Here is a 17,899-nt window from a genome sequence, read left to right on the forward strand (position 1 = left end):
GGCATCCTCCGAGAGGAGTTTGTTCAGCTGATATTGCGCTGTGTTTCTCCATCCCGCTGTCATTGTGCCGTCATTCTGCCGTAGCGTGCTTAATGCCAGTGGGGTCTTGATTTTTTCTGTCAGAATCTTGTATTCTTCCCTCCAGATATTTTGTTGCGTATGTGTGGCCAAGTAGCTCTCCCAGTGTTGTTTTCTGGTCTGAAGTAATATCTTTTTGAAGAGTTCTTTGGCTTCCCTATATGCAGCTAGTCTTAGTAGTTTGTCTCTTTGTATCCATGTCCTCTGATATAGTTTACGTTTCCTTGCCATGTCACGTTTGAGTCTAGTTAATTCGTCTGACCATGGGGTTTCCCATTGTTTGCTGTGCGTGTGCATAGGTATTGCTGTTTCTTGTGCTTTTTGGATGATTTGTGTCAGTTTGTGTGCTCTGTAGTCCACGCTTCCCTGTATGTTGTGTATGTTTTCGTTTTGAACGAATTGTTGTAGTCTGTCCCAGTTTGCTCTTTTCAAGTTGAAATGTGTTGTGTTGTGTGTAGTGTGGTTATTGTTTGTTGTGAGTTATTTCGATTATGTTGTGATCACTTGCGGTCAGAGAGTCTTGTGTGGTCCATCTTTGCAGTCGTCCTAATGTCCTGTCATTCATCAGAGTTATATCGATTTTACTGGCGGAACCGTCTGCACCTCTGTACGTAGGTGTAGGTCGGTCTTCGTTTATAATGTGTAGTTGCGTCTCCTGTATGACGTTGTTGACTTTCCATCCTCTGTCGTCTGTTCTGTCCGAGTGCCATAGTGTGGATCTGGCGTTAATATCTGCACATATAATTAGGTTCTTATTTCTAGAGTACTCAGCTATGTCCTGTATCATATCTAGGTATGGCTCAACGTTATCACTGCATTGTGCATATAGTAATGAGACCACCCACGTCTCTCGACCCTTGGTTACTTCTGCTGTGGCCAGATGGCTGTTGCATAGCTGCGAGATCTGTATGAAGTTTAACTTTTTATTGAGGACAACACTTGCAGCCTTGTAGTTTCGACTGTCCGAGATTGTGACAGCGTCCCAGGGTAGGTGGGTTAAGTTTCCCTGGGTTGTTACATAGGGTTCTTGCAGGCAGAGATTATCCGCCTCCAGGTCCAGTGCTACCTGCGGCAGTTCTGCACTAACAAGAGTGCTTCTGTTCGCGTTTAGCTATATTATTCTAATGGATGTTTCACATGTAAGTAAAATTTGTGACCAGTCTGCGAGTAGTCACAGTCTGTTCTGCCGTGTGCCCTCACTTGGTCCTTGTATACCTGGTGTGGGTTATGTGTTTCCGCCCTCCGACTACACGCTAGTATAACCAATTTTTCAAACTCTGCTGGGTCTGTAGGTATGTTTTCCATCTTAAGAGTCATTCTGTCAGATTGTTCCGTGGTCGGGAAGCAGACGTAGCTGCCTAGTGGATGAAGGAGTCTGGTTAGTAGTCTCTGTGCTGTGGTAAATGTGTCTTTGTGTTCTAGCCTACTTAGTCTTAAATTTAGTTCTACATTATTATAGTCACCATGCCATGGTTTTTGGCAGACTTTTCACTTCTGTTCTTTTTCTACATATGGGATGATTTCGTCGTATTTTTCTCGAAGTACAGATGTCACCGGTGTGGCGTCTTGCTCCGTCTTCCGTGATGCTGATGCTGACTAACTGCTACCTGTGGCTCTTCTTATTTCACCACTACTTTTTCTTTTACTAACACTACCTGTTGCACTCTCATCACCTTTCATTTTGTTTACACTATCTGCACTTTCATCATCGCTATCGCGGTCTCCTGCAAGTAGGTTTGTATCAAGAATTACTACCTTTTTCCTTTTTGTTTCGCTACATCCCGCCAGCTGTTGTGTTTGTTTGTGTTGTTGTGCAATGCTTTGTTGTGTAGGTTCTGCAGGGTTAATTATCCCTCCAGACACAAAGTTCACTGGTTTTATGTAACCTGTACATCTTTTTGTGTCATACACCTTTGGTGTATTGTCTTTTGTTTTTTGTTTGCTGATAGCTTTGGTATAGTCGAGTACTGTGTGAGATTTCTGAGCGGTTCTAGGCGCTCAGTCCGGAGCCGCGTGACCTGCCTCGGGCATGGATGTGTGTGATGTGCTTAGGTTAGTTAGGTTTAAGTAGTTCTAAGTTCTAGGTGACTGATGACCATAGATGTTAAGTCCCATAGTGCTCAGAGCCATTTGAACCATTTTTTTGTGAGATTTCTGTGTATTGTCCATTTGTTCGTTTTCAGAGTGTTTGTTCGTGGTTTCAGACTAGTCTGTGTGTGTTATTGTTTGTGTGTTATTGTTTCCTATTTGATTGGTGTTGTTGTATAGCACTTCAAACTCCAACTCGTCAATTCGCGCCTGCAGCGATTGTTGGTAATTGACCCAGGAATGCATCTGTTTTTTCAGTTGTTTGGCTATGTTATAACGTATTGCTCCATTAAATACCATGTCGTCGATGAAGTCAATGGTATTTATGTAGCTATCATGCGGTGCATGCGTGCCTTGAAGAGATGGGATATCGTCTGTATGAGTGAGGTAATTGGGGAGCAATCCCATCTGTCTGCGCCAACTTATAGCTCTTTGGTGGTTTCGATTGATGGTCGATGGTGACTTATAGTTCGTTCTTTGCATTCTTCATTGGGGCAATGTTGGACTGCTTTCACTCTCCATAGTCGAAGCTCTGTAGCAGTCGATCTTGGAGGAATTTATGGGTTTGACAGTCAAGACCTCTCCGTCTGGCACACAATTTGCCTCGGATTCTGCAGGGGATTCAGATGTCTTGTTCCAGTACTTAACACTGACTTTTTATGTGGCCCTTCCCTTTGCAATTTGAGCACGTGACTTCTGTGTCTTTACACTGCTTTGTGGTGTGTCCTATGTAACAGCACTTGTAGCAGGTGGGGACTTGAGCGAAGTTTTTGACAGTTAGGGACTGAAAATCTATATAGACTCTGTCCCGTTTTGTCAGAATTTTGTGCAATTCCGGCGTGACTTCAATTACCTGATTGTTGTAACCCCACCCTCTTGGTCCTGTTCGGAATTTAATTTTTGTCTCCTTCAGGAAAGCTTCTTTCTCAACTTCTTCGCTGACATTCAATTCATACTGGCTTTCAAGGAAGTCTTCGTCTGATTGTGTCAGGTACGTGATGAATGATCACAAGCGGTCGTCTCTTCTGTGGGGGCTCACACCAGATTGTGTTAATGTTCATCGCTGACTCAAACAACTTTTTACAGTCGTTCTGCGCTGCAGTTTCATCTATGACAGCCGTTGCTGTGGTTTTGACCGCCTCGATTTTTATTTTGTCTTTTTTGGGGTCAAGTTTCTGTGTGAGGGTTTGTCGCACTATTTTCGGATCCTTATTTTCCGTTGAGGTAATGAACAGTATTGTCGCTTGTTTAGCTATGGCCTGTTCTATTTTCAGTGTTTCTTTGGTTTTCGGTTCGTATTTGACAATACTGGCGAAGGATGGTAGTGCTGAGAGTGTTGTCTCAGGTTTGGTTGTTTTTGCCTCATCCAGTTCTTTCTTTAGTTCATGACTGTCTCTTTTAAGATTGAAATTTTCCAGCCTAATCTCCTCTACTTGGACAGACAGCTTGTTATTCTCGTCTTTGAGAATGTCAATCTGGCCTTCCAGTCTCGCATGGAGTTGCGAGTTGGGCGGTGGGTGTGGGGCATGTATGGGTGCGGATGGAGTGGTTGTCGGTCGACCACTTGTTACGGCACGGCCACTGGAGTTGGGGCACCTGTTGTGGACAGAGGGTGCCGGCTTTGTGCCTAGGATCGTAAAATGGGCACTGTGGGTGACATGGACGTCATAGTCGGCTTGGTGTCTCATAGATGACGGTGTCGTCGTCGGAGGCAGACTGGAGGAGGTGATGGTTCAAGCGGCGCGTTTCGTCACAGGGTTATTTGGTAACCGTGATAGCGTTACGGAGATGTTTAATAAACTCAAGTGGCAGACTCTGCAAGAGAAGCGCTCTGCATCGCGGTGTAGATTGCTCGCCAGGTTTCGAGAGGCTGCGTTTCTGGATGAGGTATCGAATATATTGCTTCCCCCTACTTATACCTCCCGAGGAGATCACCAATTTAAAATTAGAGAGATTAGAGCGCGCACGGAGGCTTTCAGACAGTCGTTCTTCCCGCGAATCATACGCGACTGGAACAGGAAAGGGACGTAATGACAGTGGCACGTAAAGTGCCCTAGGCCACACACCGTTGGGTGGCTTGCGCAGTATAAATATGGATGTAGATGTAGATATGAGTGAGTCGATTGCTTCTAGATCATGTCTAGCTGCTGTGATTGTCTGTATTTCCACTTGTTCCTTAGTTGAGCATTTTCCTTTTCTAGCGCCTGGATTTGTCCCTCTAACCTAGCTTGTGTCACTGCATTGCCAATTAGTTTGTTTCGGAATGCAGACAATAGGTTCAGTGAAACTTTTTTGGCTTTTAACTCCGTTCGAATTTCGGTTATGAAAGTGTCAATGGCATCAACCTTTTCCTCATCAATTTTGTTAGATATAGGCACAGCAGGATTTTGGCATAAGGGATATCACTTTTCATGAAATGTAAGATATAGGGGTGGACTGCAACTTAGGAATTGCGGGAAAAGTCCGCTGTGCATCCACTGGAGTTGCGAGTTGGGCAGTGGGTGTGGGGCATGTATAGGTGCGGGTGGAGTGGTTGTCGGTCGACCACTTGTTACGGCACGGCCACTGGAGTTGGGGCACCTGTTATGGACAGAGGCTGCCGGCTTTGTGCCTAGGATCGTAAAATGGGCACTGTGGGCGACATGGACGTCATAGTCGGCTTGGTGTCTCATAGATGGCGGTGTCGTAGTCGGAGGCAGACTGGAGGAGGTGATGGTTCAAGAGCCTAACAGATGGCAGTATTGTGTGCTGGACGTAGTGTTGTCATATTCTCGTAGATGGAGGTATTGCATGTGGTTTCGTCATATTTGGATAGATGGAGATACTGTGTTTCAGCAATATGGCAGGCATAGTTTCGTTGGATTCCTATAACTGGAGGTATCGGTTCTGGGCTGCATGTGAATGTGGTTTAGTCACATTCACATAGATGGCTTTGTTGTGCCTGTGGGTGGCATTGTCGACGTCGTTGTGTCAGAGTCCCATAGATGGCAGTATGGTGTCGTCACGAAATAGGCAAATGAGTGCCGTGGGTATTTCACAGATGGCGGTATCGTCTGTTTTTGGGATGTTTATTGTGGACATTGATGCCGGGAGTACGAGGGAGTGCGCTCGACCATTATTTGTATGTTTGTATTTGTCATATATTTATGAATGTTATTTATTTGGTTTTCTTATTTATTTCCTTATTTATTTTCGTATTGTTTATTTCTTTTGCGATTTCGTTTCCGTGCGTACAAATATGCCGATAGTACTGCATTATCTTTCTATTACGTTTATTGTGTAGCTGCCTAATGCCTCTGCGCACCGTCCTAACTTTGCCCTCTGCAGGTGACGCTCCCCCACGGACTTATCACCCCCCACACTAACCGCCCTGTGGACTTGCCAACGAGACAACCTATTCCAAGTCTATTTTCTTACAAAACATTATGTCTTATTATATTATGTTTCACATTCATAGTTGAAAGGTATTGTAGTTCACCGAACTGCGGTGTACGCTATGTTACCACACGTCGCTGGGGCCGACTAAAACGTACCATTGCCTTCCAGGCACCGCGACCACCGCACGACACCCACCCGACACCGCTGCCTCCACGCGACGCTCCGACCAGTGGGCCGACACCGCATGTCTGGCACCACCCATCACTAGCAACCAAAGCGATACACTGTAGCGCGGCAGAACACTGCGCGCCCGGCCGCCGCCGCCTGCCCCGCCGCTCCCGCGCGCACGGATGCGGCACCCATCGTAGCGCCCACGCCAGCGGCAAGTGTCCCCCAAACCGATACACGTAAGCCCGCCGCATCCAATGCAGCGCCCTCGGTGCGGCGCGACCGCCCAAACCGATACGCCCAGAGATACGGAATACAAAACAAGCAAGGGGGCACACGTGCCCCTGGCGCCCTGCGGCACGGCACGGCACGGCACGGCACGCGGCCGCCGCGGGGGTCTCGTCTCGCGACAAGACGAATCCCCCAAGCCCGGGCTGAGTCTCAACAGATCGCAGCGTGGCAACTGCTCTACCGAGTACAACACCCTGCCCAGTACCTAAGTTGTCTACAGACGATTCCGAGTCCCGACATCGAAATATAGACACCCATGGTCGACCGGTAGAGGCAGGGCGGCACCTGGAACAGATCCCAGACAGTGCCACCCGAATGCCTCGTCCGGCAAACAAGTTGGGCCCGTACGGCGCGGCGCCACGTGGGTCGACCGCGCCTAGTAAAGTCACGTATTTTCGAGCCTTTCGGTCCTCGGGACTCCTATGCGATATCGTTGCCACAATGGCTAGACGGGATTCGGCCTTAGAGGCGTTCAGGCGTAATCCCACAGATGGTAGCTTTGCACCACCGGTCGCTCGGCCGAGTGCGTGAACCAAATGTCCGAACCTGCGTTTCCTCTAGTACTGAGCAGGATTACTATTGCAACGACACAGTCATCAGTAGGGCAAAACTAACCAGTCTCATGATGGTCTAAACCCAGCTCACGTTCCCTATTAGTGGATGAACAAACCAACGCTTGGCGAATTCTGCTTCGCAATGATAGGAAGAGCCGACATCGAGGGATCAAAAAGCGACGTCGTTATGAACGCTTGGCCGCCACAACCCAGTTATCCCTGTGATAAATTTTCTGACACCTCTTGCTGGAAACTCTCCAAGCCAAAAGGATCGATAGGCCGTGCTTTCACAGTCCCTATGCGTACTGAACATCGGGATCAAGCCAGCTTTTGCCCTTTTGCTCTACGCGAGGTTTCTGTCCTCACTGAGCTGGCCTTAGGACACCTGCGTTATTCTTTGACAGATGTCTCTCTAGAAGAGCGTAGCGTTCCAAAGGACTGGAAAAGGGCGCAGGTCATCCCCATTTTCAAGAAGGGACGTGGAACAGATGTGCAGAACTATAAACCTATATGTCTAATGTCGATCAGTTGTAGAATTTTGGAACAATTATTATGTTCGAGTATAAAGACTTTTCTGGAGACTAGAAATCTACTCTGTAGGAATCAGTATGGGTTTCGATAAAGACGGTCGTATGAAACGTAGCTCGCGCTAGTCGTCCACGAGACTCAGAGGACCATAGACACGGGTTCACAGGTTAGATGCCATGTTTCTTGACTTCCGCAAGGCGTTCGATACAGTTCCCCACAGTCGTTTAATGAACAAAGTAAGAGTATATGGACTATCAGACCAATTCTGTGATTGGACTGAAGAGTTCCTAGATAACAGAACGCAGCATGTCATTCTCAATGGAGAGAAGTCTTCCGAAGTAAGAGTCGTTTCAGGTTTGCCATAGGGGAGTGTCGTAGGACCGTTGCTATTCATAATATACATGAATGACCTTGTGGATGACATCGGAAGTTCACTGATGCTTTTTGTGGATGATGCTGTGGTATATCGAGAGGTTGTAACAATGGAAAATTGTGCTGAAATGCAAGATGATCTGCAGCGAATTGACGCATGGTGCAGGGAATGGCAATTCAATCTCAATGTAGACAAGTGTAATGTGCTGCGAATGCCATAAATTATCTGGGAGTATGCATTAGAAGTGATTTAAAATGAAATAATCACATAAAGTTGATCGTCAGTAAAGCAGATGCCAGATTGAGATTCATTGGAAGAATCCTAAGGAAATGCAATCCGAAAACAAAGGAATTAGGTTACACTACTCTTGTGCGCCCACTGCTTGAATACTGCTCAGCAGTGTGGGATCTGTACCAGATAGGGTTGCTAGAAGAGGTAGAGAAGATCCAACGGAGAGCAGCGCGCTTCGTTACAGGATCATTTAGTAATCGTGAAAGCGTTGAGGAGATGATAGATAAACTCCAGTGGAAGACTCTGCAGGAGAGACCCTCAGTAGCTCGGTACGGGCTTTTGTTAAAGTTTCGAGAACATACCTTCACCGAAGAGTCAAGCAGTATATTGCTCCCTCCTACGTATATCTAGCGAAGAGACCATGAGGATAAAATCAGAGAGATTAGAGCCCACACAGAGGCATACCGACAGTACTTATTTCCACAAACAATACGAGACTGGAATAGAAGGGAGGACCGATAGAGATACTCAAGGTACCCTCCGCCACACACCGTCAGGTGGCTTGCGGAGTATGGATGCAGATGTAGATGCACCGCCCCAGTCAAACTCCCTGCCTGGCAGTGTCCTCGAATCGGATCACGCGAGGGAGTAAACTGCGCCACACTCGCAGACGAGCCGACGCACACGGGACGCACGGCACGTGCAGGCTTGCACCCACACGCACCGCACTCTGTGGCGCACGGACATGGAGCCGCGGCGCGAACACAACCCTAAAATGCTTGGCTCGAGAACACCATGACGCCGGGTTGTTATACCACGACTCACGCGCTCCACCTAACCGAGTAAGTAAAGAAACAATGAAAGTAGTGGTATTTCACCGGCGATGTTGCCATCTCCCACTTATGCTACACCTCTCATGTCACCTCACAGTGCCAGACTAGAGTCAAGCTCAACAGGGTCTTCTTTCTCCGCTAATCTTTCCAAGCCCGTTCCCTTGGCAGTGGTTTCGCTACATAGTAGATAGGGACAACAACTTTTTTTTTCAACATTTATTATACATGCAATGCCCACTTACTAACACTTATGCGTGGGCGTGCTACATACTAAACAAAGTTAGATGTTAAAATTGTGGTAACTTATAAAACACAACCAAAACAAAATCAAATTTCTACTTCATAATACAAGTAAAAACGGCCTCTTAGCCTCTCTGGGCTAACCCCAGAGAGTTGCCCGTTCCTAGCTACGAGGAGGCAGGTTGAACAACTACAACTATTAGATTACAAAAACTATGTACAAAATATATGGCAAAACATCACTCTTGTGCTTTTATTCTTTATAATGCACATTAGATAGTGAGAGGCAACCAGCCAAAAACAAACATTTCTCCACTAGTAATAACACAAAAGGGTGACCTCTTCACCTCTTACCTCCCACATAAATACCATCAACTTCCAGCAGCCAAACCCCAGGCGGACCGAATAGATCGCCATTCCTGGGGCGGACCAGCTGCTTCCCTTTACATCTGTTAGTCCACAATCGGTTATTGACATAACAATTGCCATACAATTCATAATTGATACACATGCTGAGCCTCCTTGGACACTGCATTAACCATTTTAGAAAACAGTTGGGAATATTCTTCCTTGTTCATAATTTCAACTACATCATATTCTGGTAAAAGCTGCCTCTCAGCTGAGGCAACTTGCTCATACATCGGGCACTGAAATACGACATGCTCAGGGGTGCCGTGAGGGACCCACAATCGCACCCCAGCGTCGGCCGCCTCCCTATGCTGTGTAAGTACTCTGGGTAGGGACCATGACCAGTCAGGAAGTGTACTATGCCCTGAGAGGGCCGTATGATCTTATTCTTCAGGCGCTCCCTGACATTGGGAATAAAGGAATGGACTCTTCTCCCAGTGTCTAAGCGATTCCACTCATCCTGCCAAAGGTTTAATAGTTCATCTTTAATTAATGTAACACTTGTCAAGGGCGCTCCCATTATCTCGCGCACCCGCTCAATATTTTGTTTCCGCAGCCTGTAAAAGGCTGCCTGCTGTCTAATGATGAGATCTAAAGGGCATAAGCCCATAAAAACTAACAACACGTCGGTAGGACTGGTGCCAAAAGCACCGATACATCGTAACAATATATTTGTATTCTTCTGACTGACATAGCCGGCCTCACCAGGGTCAATCTGTGGGCCAACACACTCGCTCCATAGGCAACAATAGGAGCCAACACACAGTTGTGATAAAGATGAATCGCTTTCGCCTGTGTCCTATAGTTATTAATTTGTTAAACAAGGCCAGCGATATAACTGCGGCCTGTTCTATATGAACATTAAGGTCCCAACGTTCATCCAAGTACACACCCAAATAATGCGCTGAGCGTTGTCTTGAAACAAAGACATTATCAATTCGTACAGTTGGGTCTCTGTTGAGCCTCCTTTTCAACAACATATACGATGATTTCTGCGGTGCAACAGTTAATTTAGGCCGATTGCACCACCCTTGCAAAATCTCCACGGCTTGTCTTGCATTCTCTTCTATTGAGGCTCGAGAATTACCCCCCACCAGGAGGACAAGAAAGTCCGCATAAGCCACGACACCCAGCACTGAGGCGTCCCCCTGCAAGGTGTTCAGCAGAGACTCCATATTTATGTCCCAAGAAACTGGACCGAATACCGATCCCTGGGGACAACCCTGGGTGATCCTCTTGGACACCACAGTCCCAGGAGCCGTGATCCTAACTAGTCTGTTATCACAGTAGGCCTCCAAACAACCATATAGCAGTCTAGGGCATCCCATCTCCCACAAAGAAGAGAAGAGAGCCGGCCACCACAGGTTGTCGAAGGCCCCCGAGATATCAACCATTATCCCCAGAACGTACTTTGCACTGGCTGTGTGGACAGTCCAGGCTACCTCGTTGATCGCATCCTGGGTGGAGCGACCCCTCCAAAACCTGAACTGCCCATCACTCATACCATGCAGAGCTCGATGACTTAATAATCTGTCAGTGAGCAGCTTCTCAAAGGCCTTGCCCAGCACGTCCAAAAGACAAATAGGTCTTTATGACTTTGGCAGCTGAGGATCTTTATCAGGACCTTTCCTTATGATCACCACTTCCGCAATCTTCCACTTCTTAGGATACACACGTAGTTGCAAGCAGGTGCTGTAGATCTTCACCAATTCTGGAGCGAGCTGCGGTGCCAGGTACTGCAGAATCTCGGAGGGGATCCCATCTGGACCCGGAGCTTTCCTTCTGGCAAACTAATGAAGTACAGCCACCACTTCCTCAGCAGAGAAAGGGTAAACATGTAAATTGTTGTTGTATGGCTCCATCATTGCCCCGCGTATGCCTCATTGCTCCTCTGTATCTTCGTCCTCCCTGTCATCCGGCAGTAAAGTATCCAACAATACACTTGCAGTTTCTTCCCATGTTGTGGTGTACCTTCCGTCCAGGCGTAGTGTGGATAACATAGTTGGCGATCTATTTCTTTCCCTGAATAGTTTGTATGGGACCCCCCATGAATCTGTTCCCAACTGGTCTTTAACAAAGTTTTCCCACAACTGCCTTCGAGTCCTCTGTATTAATAACTTGTATCTTTCTTTGAGGCAACGATAAATCTATAGGTGATAGTTCCTCTCATCCTGGGGAAAGCTTCTTTGATAGTTGCTCCGTGACCTACTGACAGACTGCTTAAGCGCGGTCAGTTCGGGGGACCACGGAGTAGACTGCCTGCGGACAAACCTCACTACCCGAGGAACTGCCGGGGCAATTATGGCCTCAATAGACGTAACTATTATATCCACTGCTTCCTCTACTTCCTCAACTTCAAGTTCAGGTCCCAGCTCTGGACGACGGAAGTCCCGCAGCAGTCGTTCCTAGTCAGTCTTCAAGTAATTGTAACGTTTTTCCAAAACGCCAGTCTCCTCCTGGACCACAGTGTCATAATCAAAGAATATACAATTGTGATCACTAGTACTTAGATTTCCAATAACACACTAGTTATTTACATGAGGCGCTGCACTCAACGTCGCTAAGGTAACATCAATATTAGAGACCGCACCTGCCCAACCTGAAAAAGTGGGTAGGTGACCAGGTTGATTCAACACCACTAGATGAGCTCCCATCATAACATTCTGCAGTTCAGAGCCTCGTTCATCCAACTCTGCACTGTGCCACAGAGGAGACTTGGCATTTGCATCCATGCAAACAATCACTGGATGACCTTCTAATGCTCTTAAAATCCAGGTCAACTGCTCCATAAAAATCACAACATGCTGTCGAAACTGACAGTATATATTCACAATGAACACATTATGTGACAGTAAGTTTAAGTGAACAACCATTACATATTCATTGCAAAACTGATGTAGAATTGTTGTTTTTATCATCTTGTTAAGTACCACGATCACACTCATGGGGTTCTCACCAGAGAGCGCCACTTGTGCAACCTCAGGAAATCATGGGACCCAACCAGCACAGGGACCCAGTTCTTGTATGATTATTACATCCAAACTCTCTTCCTTTGCAATCTTCCTTAGCTTCTGCGTAACCGTACGGTTATGCATAGCATTAATTTGCAACATTTCAAACCTCCCAATTCCCAGGGGATAAGAAACGTGCAACCGACTGGCAGGCCATGGTTTCGACAAATCAGAAACATCACGGCCATACGTTTTGACAATATCTTTAAAAAATTTTTACAGGTCAAATTTACAACCTCTTCTTGTGTATACCTGCTCCACCAAGATCTTCAATTTGTCAGTTTCAAAGGGGATGTTTGCTGCCTCCAGCTGGATACAATCAACATTTCCCAGAGCTGGGAATGTTATATCATCTCCATAATTGTGTGCCCTTCGAACAAGTTGCCTCAGTGCAACTGTTAAGAGACCCGGCTCTTCCAATCTCGAAGCTGCAACATATCCTCAAAGTCCTTGTACACACTTCCAGGTCCAAAAGCATTAAATGAATTGCCAACACCACTACCAGTATTTACACTATTTACATTGGTCACTATACCTCCACTACAAGTCACTACTTCATTTACATTGGTACTATCTACATCCTTCAAACTACTACCACCACCAATTACTACACAGGAGGTATCCACGCCCTCTTCTTCATGTTCCACATGTTCATCACATGACGGCTCCTCCACTGCAGGCTCCGACGGCCGGCATGTCAGCCGACTCAGATCTTCTTCTAGTTCGACCTCGGCTTGTACGCCGATGTCCACCACCAGATGACTAGTGGACCCAGAAGGGTCCTGCAGATCAACCAGGTCAACCTGTGTAAAGAGCTTTACTTAGAAGCTTGCCCCACTCAGTGTCTCTTCTAGCTTTATTAGGTGATTTTTTCCTAGGCGCCTTAAGGGTCGCCATAGTCCGTCCTTTGAATGATTCTGTCTAAGACCATTCTGTAAGTGGGAGCAATCCTTGGGACCTCCACATTTCTTACCTGTCTTCGTACAAGGTACACAGACAGGTGGACCATCCTTTTGAGGGCAATCCTTCCTCTCATGCCCAGCCTCCCCACAGTGGGCACACATGAACTAGACCTCACCACAGTATTTATTAGTGTGGTTTAGGTCTTGGCATTTAGTACACCTAGGTACCGACAGGTAGTCTTTAATATTTAAAGCAGAGTAACCCACTTAAAGTCTATCGATTCGAGTCGGAAGTTTCCATAGCTCAGGTGATACTTCAACAACATTGTGAACTGTTAATTTATCTCGCGGTCCTACTTTGAATCTCAATTTGAAGTGCCCATCAAACTCCTCTCTTGTCATAGACACGTCAAAATTCTGTGTGTAAATGGCATCAAGTAAATTCTCTGCATCCATGTATGTAGGCACGTCGTATAAGCACATCAGAGGATGTCTTTTCCGAGGGGGTTCACATTTGAGCTTTTCTGTTAATTGTGGATTGTTTAAGATTCTGTCACTATCCTCTTGCGAGGCACTTTCGACGATCAATACATTCTTTGCGGTACTAACATTATTAATTTTTATTTTATCCCTCTTTGGATTAATGCACTTTTAAAATTCAGCCTTGACCATACAAATATCTTCACCCGACTTGGGTTTAATGAACACGGTCTGTACGGTTTTCATTAGATTTTGCTGTATGGTCTCTTTGGCCGATGGTGCCTTGACCACAGGGGCACCTGCAACGGCGGCATATGTACAGTGTCCAACCAGTTGATTCCGTAAGCGTGCATTCTCTTTTTCGAGTTCAAGCAACCTACCTTCCAATTGTGCATGGGTCATAGCCCACCCCGCTACACAGTCCCTAATCTGGTTAATCGCGTAGTTACAAATTTTTCCATTTTTGATACTACTGTCCAACAACTTCACAAACCTCGCGTGCCACTCAGCGATGCTAATATTCGCATAAAGCGACGAATTTAACTCAAGCACACGTTCACTCTCTTGATTATCAGCCAAGTCGCCATCAGACCGCCATCGGACCGGCCTCTCTGGCAGGGGGGGGGGGGGGGGAAGCTAATTGCAGCTCACTCACAGGTCACAACCCTCGACCAAGAGCTTTCTACAACTGAGCTGCTAGGGTTAGCGCGCTGTGGGTATTGTGCACTAGTCCTCTTCAGTAGCTGCATCTGCGAAGTTTTCACCCACTCCCTTACCGGTGAATGCCTCCCGCATTCCGGGAGAGCAAATTCACTCCCCATCCTTCACCCCCTACTAGGCCGAGTTGCCACCAAAAGGTTAAAGACCCAGTCCTAAGATGCCAGGCCGGTCCCCCAGACGTTCAGGGGTCTGGACCCATCTAACATTACCAAGGACATGTCACCACGCCCCGGCTTGGCGGATCATTCCCTGGAATTCCAGGGGCAAGGCGGGTGACCTTCGCCCACTTGGGACAGGATCCTGCCGCGACAAATGCAGCTGCCGGACCTGTGTACAAGATGTCGCCGTCGCACACCTGCCCTTTGGTCGCCCGAAGACTTAACAGCTCCACCACGAGATTGCGGGCAGGGGCATTTGGGAAGGAGAAGCTAAGATGTTCGAGTTGCATCTTTCCCCGCTGCCTATTTCCAACCATAAGCCCACAAGGATTGCAGGATCACAATAGGAGACAGCCGGAGCTAGTAGAAAACTCTTCCCTGATCTCCTGATGGCGTCTCCGGGTCCTTTTGTGTTACCCCGACGAAAACAGGGACAGCGGGAATCTCGTTAATCCATTCATGCGCGTCACTAATTAGATGACGAGGCATTTGGCTATTTCAGCCATCTTTATTCCATAGGAATAAACATATACATACATACATTTGGCACACGAGGTAAATGGGTGTTATGTACGTCGCCATGTCCACCACCGGAGTGCAGACTTACGGTGCGAAACACCATAATATAAATTATGTATATACTAAAAGGAAGAAACCTTTCATGAAAGAGAAGACAAAGAAGGAATAAAGACGATATTGCTCCCGCTAACAGGCCCCAGGAGTCAGGGAGCAAGAATAAGCAGCATCCTAATCGACGCCGGCTCGTGGCATCAACCTGTGCGCCGTCATCCGCTCAAAGATGCGGTAACTGGTGCAGCAGCTCTGCAGTACCCTGGTGTTAAGTACCGCCAGCTCTCGGGGACGGAAGCCGAGGTTGAAGAGGTCCCTCACCGACGCAGGAGACCATGTGCCCTGCAATTCAGCATTGTGGTGGACACTGTCACCTCCTGGACGTCATGATCCAGGTTGGAGATAGCACGCCGGATGGACGGCGTGTCGTAATCACATTGCGTCACCACCCGATAGCGCCATCGCAATGCTTTGTTTTAATTAGACAGACGGATTCCCCCAGTCCGTGCCAGTTCTGAGTTGATCGTTGAATGGCGGCCAAAGAGAATTCGCTCACCCGCGCGCCCCTGGAGGAGCACGCTAAGGCGGACACGGCCTCGCAGCAAGGAAGATCCATGGGAGGCCAAGGCATGGGACCAAGCTCGGGGGAGCGAACGCCGTGCAGGCTCGCGCATCCTGCACCGCCGGCCAGCACGAAGCTCACCAACGGCGAGAGCAGACCACGCCCACGCTAAACGCCTGCACTTACCGGCATCAATACGGCACTCACCTCGCCCAGGCCCAACACGTTAGCACTGACCCACTTCCTGATCAAGCCCGACATGGCCAGATCCACAGAGCCAATCCTTAACCCGAAGTTACGGATCCAATTTGCCGACTTCCCTTACCTAAATTATTCTATCGACTAGAGGCTCTTCACCTTGGAGACCTGCTGCGGATACAGGTACGAACCAGTGCAACACCTCCACGTGGCCCTCTGCCAGATTTTCAAGGTCCAAGGGGAATATTGGGAAACCGCCGCAACAGCGGTGCTCTTCGCGTTCCAAACCCTATCTCCCTGTTAGAGGATTCCAGGGAACTCGAACGCTCATACAGAAAAGAAAACTCTTCCCCGATCTCCCGACGGCGTCTCCGGGTCCCTTTGGGTTACCCCGACGAGCATCTCTAAAAGAGGGGCCTGGCTTGTATCAGTTCTGCTGCCGGGTTCCGGAATAGGAACTGGATTCCCTTTCGCTCAACGGGGGCAGCACAAAGTGCATCATGCTATGACAGCCCCCATCAACACCGGATTTCTCCTACGGCTTAGGATCGACTGACTCGTGTGCAATGGCTGTTCACACTAAACCGTTCTCCATGTCAGCCCTCCAGGGCCTCGCTGGAGTATTTGCTACTACCACCCAGATCTGCACTGATAGCGGCACCAGGCAGGGTCACGCCCAGACCCTTCTGTGCCCACCTCCACGACACTCCTACTCCTCAGGGCTTCACGGCCGGCCTCAAGGACCGGCCATGACTGCCAGACTGACGGCCGAGTGCAGGCACGATGCTTCAGCGCCATCCATTTTCAGGGCTAGTTGCTTCGGCAGTTGAGTTTTTTAGCGGATTCCGACTTCCATAGCCACCATCCTGCTGTCTTAAGCAACCAACGCCTTTCATGGTTTCCTATGAGCATCGATTCAGGCAACTTAGCTCGGCGTTTGATTCATCCCACAGCGCCAGTTGTGCTTACCAAAAGTGGCTCCCTTGGCACTCCGAACCGAGTCGTTTGCTCACGGCTTCAGCATATCAAGCAAGCCGGAGATCTCACCCATTTAAAGTTTGATAATAGGTTGTGGTCGTTTCGGCCCCAAGGCCTCTAATCATTCACTTTACCGAATGCGACTCGTACGAGCACCAGCTATCCTGAGGGAAACTTGGGAGGGAACCAGCTACTAGAGTGCTCAACTACTCTTTCGCCCCTATACCCAGATCCGACTATAGGTTTGCATGTCAGAGTCGCTACGGACCTCCATCAGGGTTTCCCCTGACTTCGTCCTGGCCAGGCATAGTTCACCATCTTTCGGGTCCCAACGTGTATGTTCCAGGTGCGCCTCACCTCGCAATAAGGACGAGACGCCCCAGGAGTGCAGAGACCACCACCCCGGTAAGGGCGGGAAGCCCCATCCTCCCACAGCCCGCGCAAGGCGAGACCTTCACTTTCATTATGCCTTCTGGTTTCATACAGCCATATGACATGTGCACATGTTAGACTCCTTGGTCCGTGTTTCAAGATGGGTCATGAATTCAAAGCTGAAGCGCCACTGACGGGAGCGATTATTCCACCCGAGAGCATCCCGAGCCAACAACGGCGCGGGTCTGGGGCCGGGCCAGGTAGGTCCGTCATCCGGGAAGAACAGCCCGCAGTTGCCGGGAGACCGAGCGCCCAAAGGGGCGGATCGACTCCTCCAGATATGCCATCGAGCAGCCAGCCATGACACCGGGGCTCTCACCAACAGATGCGAACCAAGGCCCACAGGAGGACAGTCTGTGCACCCGGGCCATAGGCCGGCACCCAGCGGGTTGCAACATTTTACTAGGGGAGAAGTGTGGCCCAATGCACACCGGAATGGCCCCACCCCACGGCGAGTGGAAAGGCAACCGGACATGACCCTGCCGCAGATTGCTCCGCGAAGGCAGCCAGCGCCATCTGCTCAGGGCGGGGGCCAGTGGCCAGATGGGCGTGAATCTCACCCTTTCGACCTTCAGGACTTCTCACGTTTAACCCAGAACAGTTTCACTTACTTTTGAACTCTCCCTTCTAAGTTCTTTTCAACTTTCCCTCACGGTACTTGTTCGCTATTGGTCTCGTGGTCATATTTAGTCTCAGATGGAGTTTACCACCCACTTGG

General features: G+C 48.3%; 1 long non-coding RNA gene across 3 annotated transcripts in view; it reads right to left on the reverse strand.

Annotated features, from left to right (window-relative positions):
* The window catches only part of LOC126474988 (uncharacterized), a 48,842-nt gene extending 40,130 nt beyond the window's left edge, over positions 1–8,712 (reverse strand). Inside the window, exons 1-2 of one of the 3 annotated variants that reach the window (XR_007586624.1) lie at positions 8,283–8,712; positions 6,798–6,967 (exon numbers count right to left, since the gene is read on the reverse strand). This is a non-coding gene — a long non-coding RNA (uncharacterized LOC126474988). Of the gene's footprint in view, positions 1–6,109; positions 6,968–8,282 lie in introns of those variants that run through there. The other 2 variants (XR_007586626.1, XR_007586625.1) reach the window with 2 other exon arrangements.
* Between the last annotated feature and the right edge of the window lie 9,187 nt (positions 8,713–17,899).

This window comes from Schistocerca serialis, chromosome 4 (genome assembly GCF_023864345.2).
Source record: "Schistocerca serialis cubense isolate TAMUIC-IGC-003099 chromosome 4, iqSchSeri2.2, whole genome shotgun sequence".
In the NCBI taxonomy this organism is placed as follows: Eukaryota; Metazoa; Arthropoda; class Insecta; order Orthoptera; family Acrididae; genus Schistocerca; species Schistocerca serialis.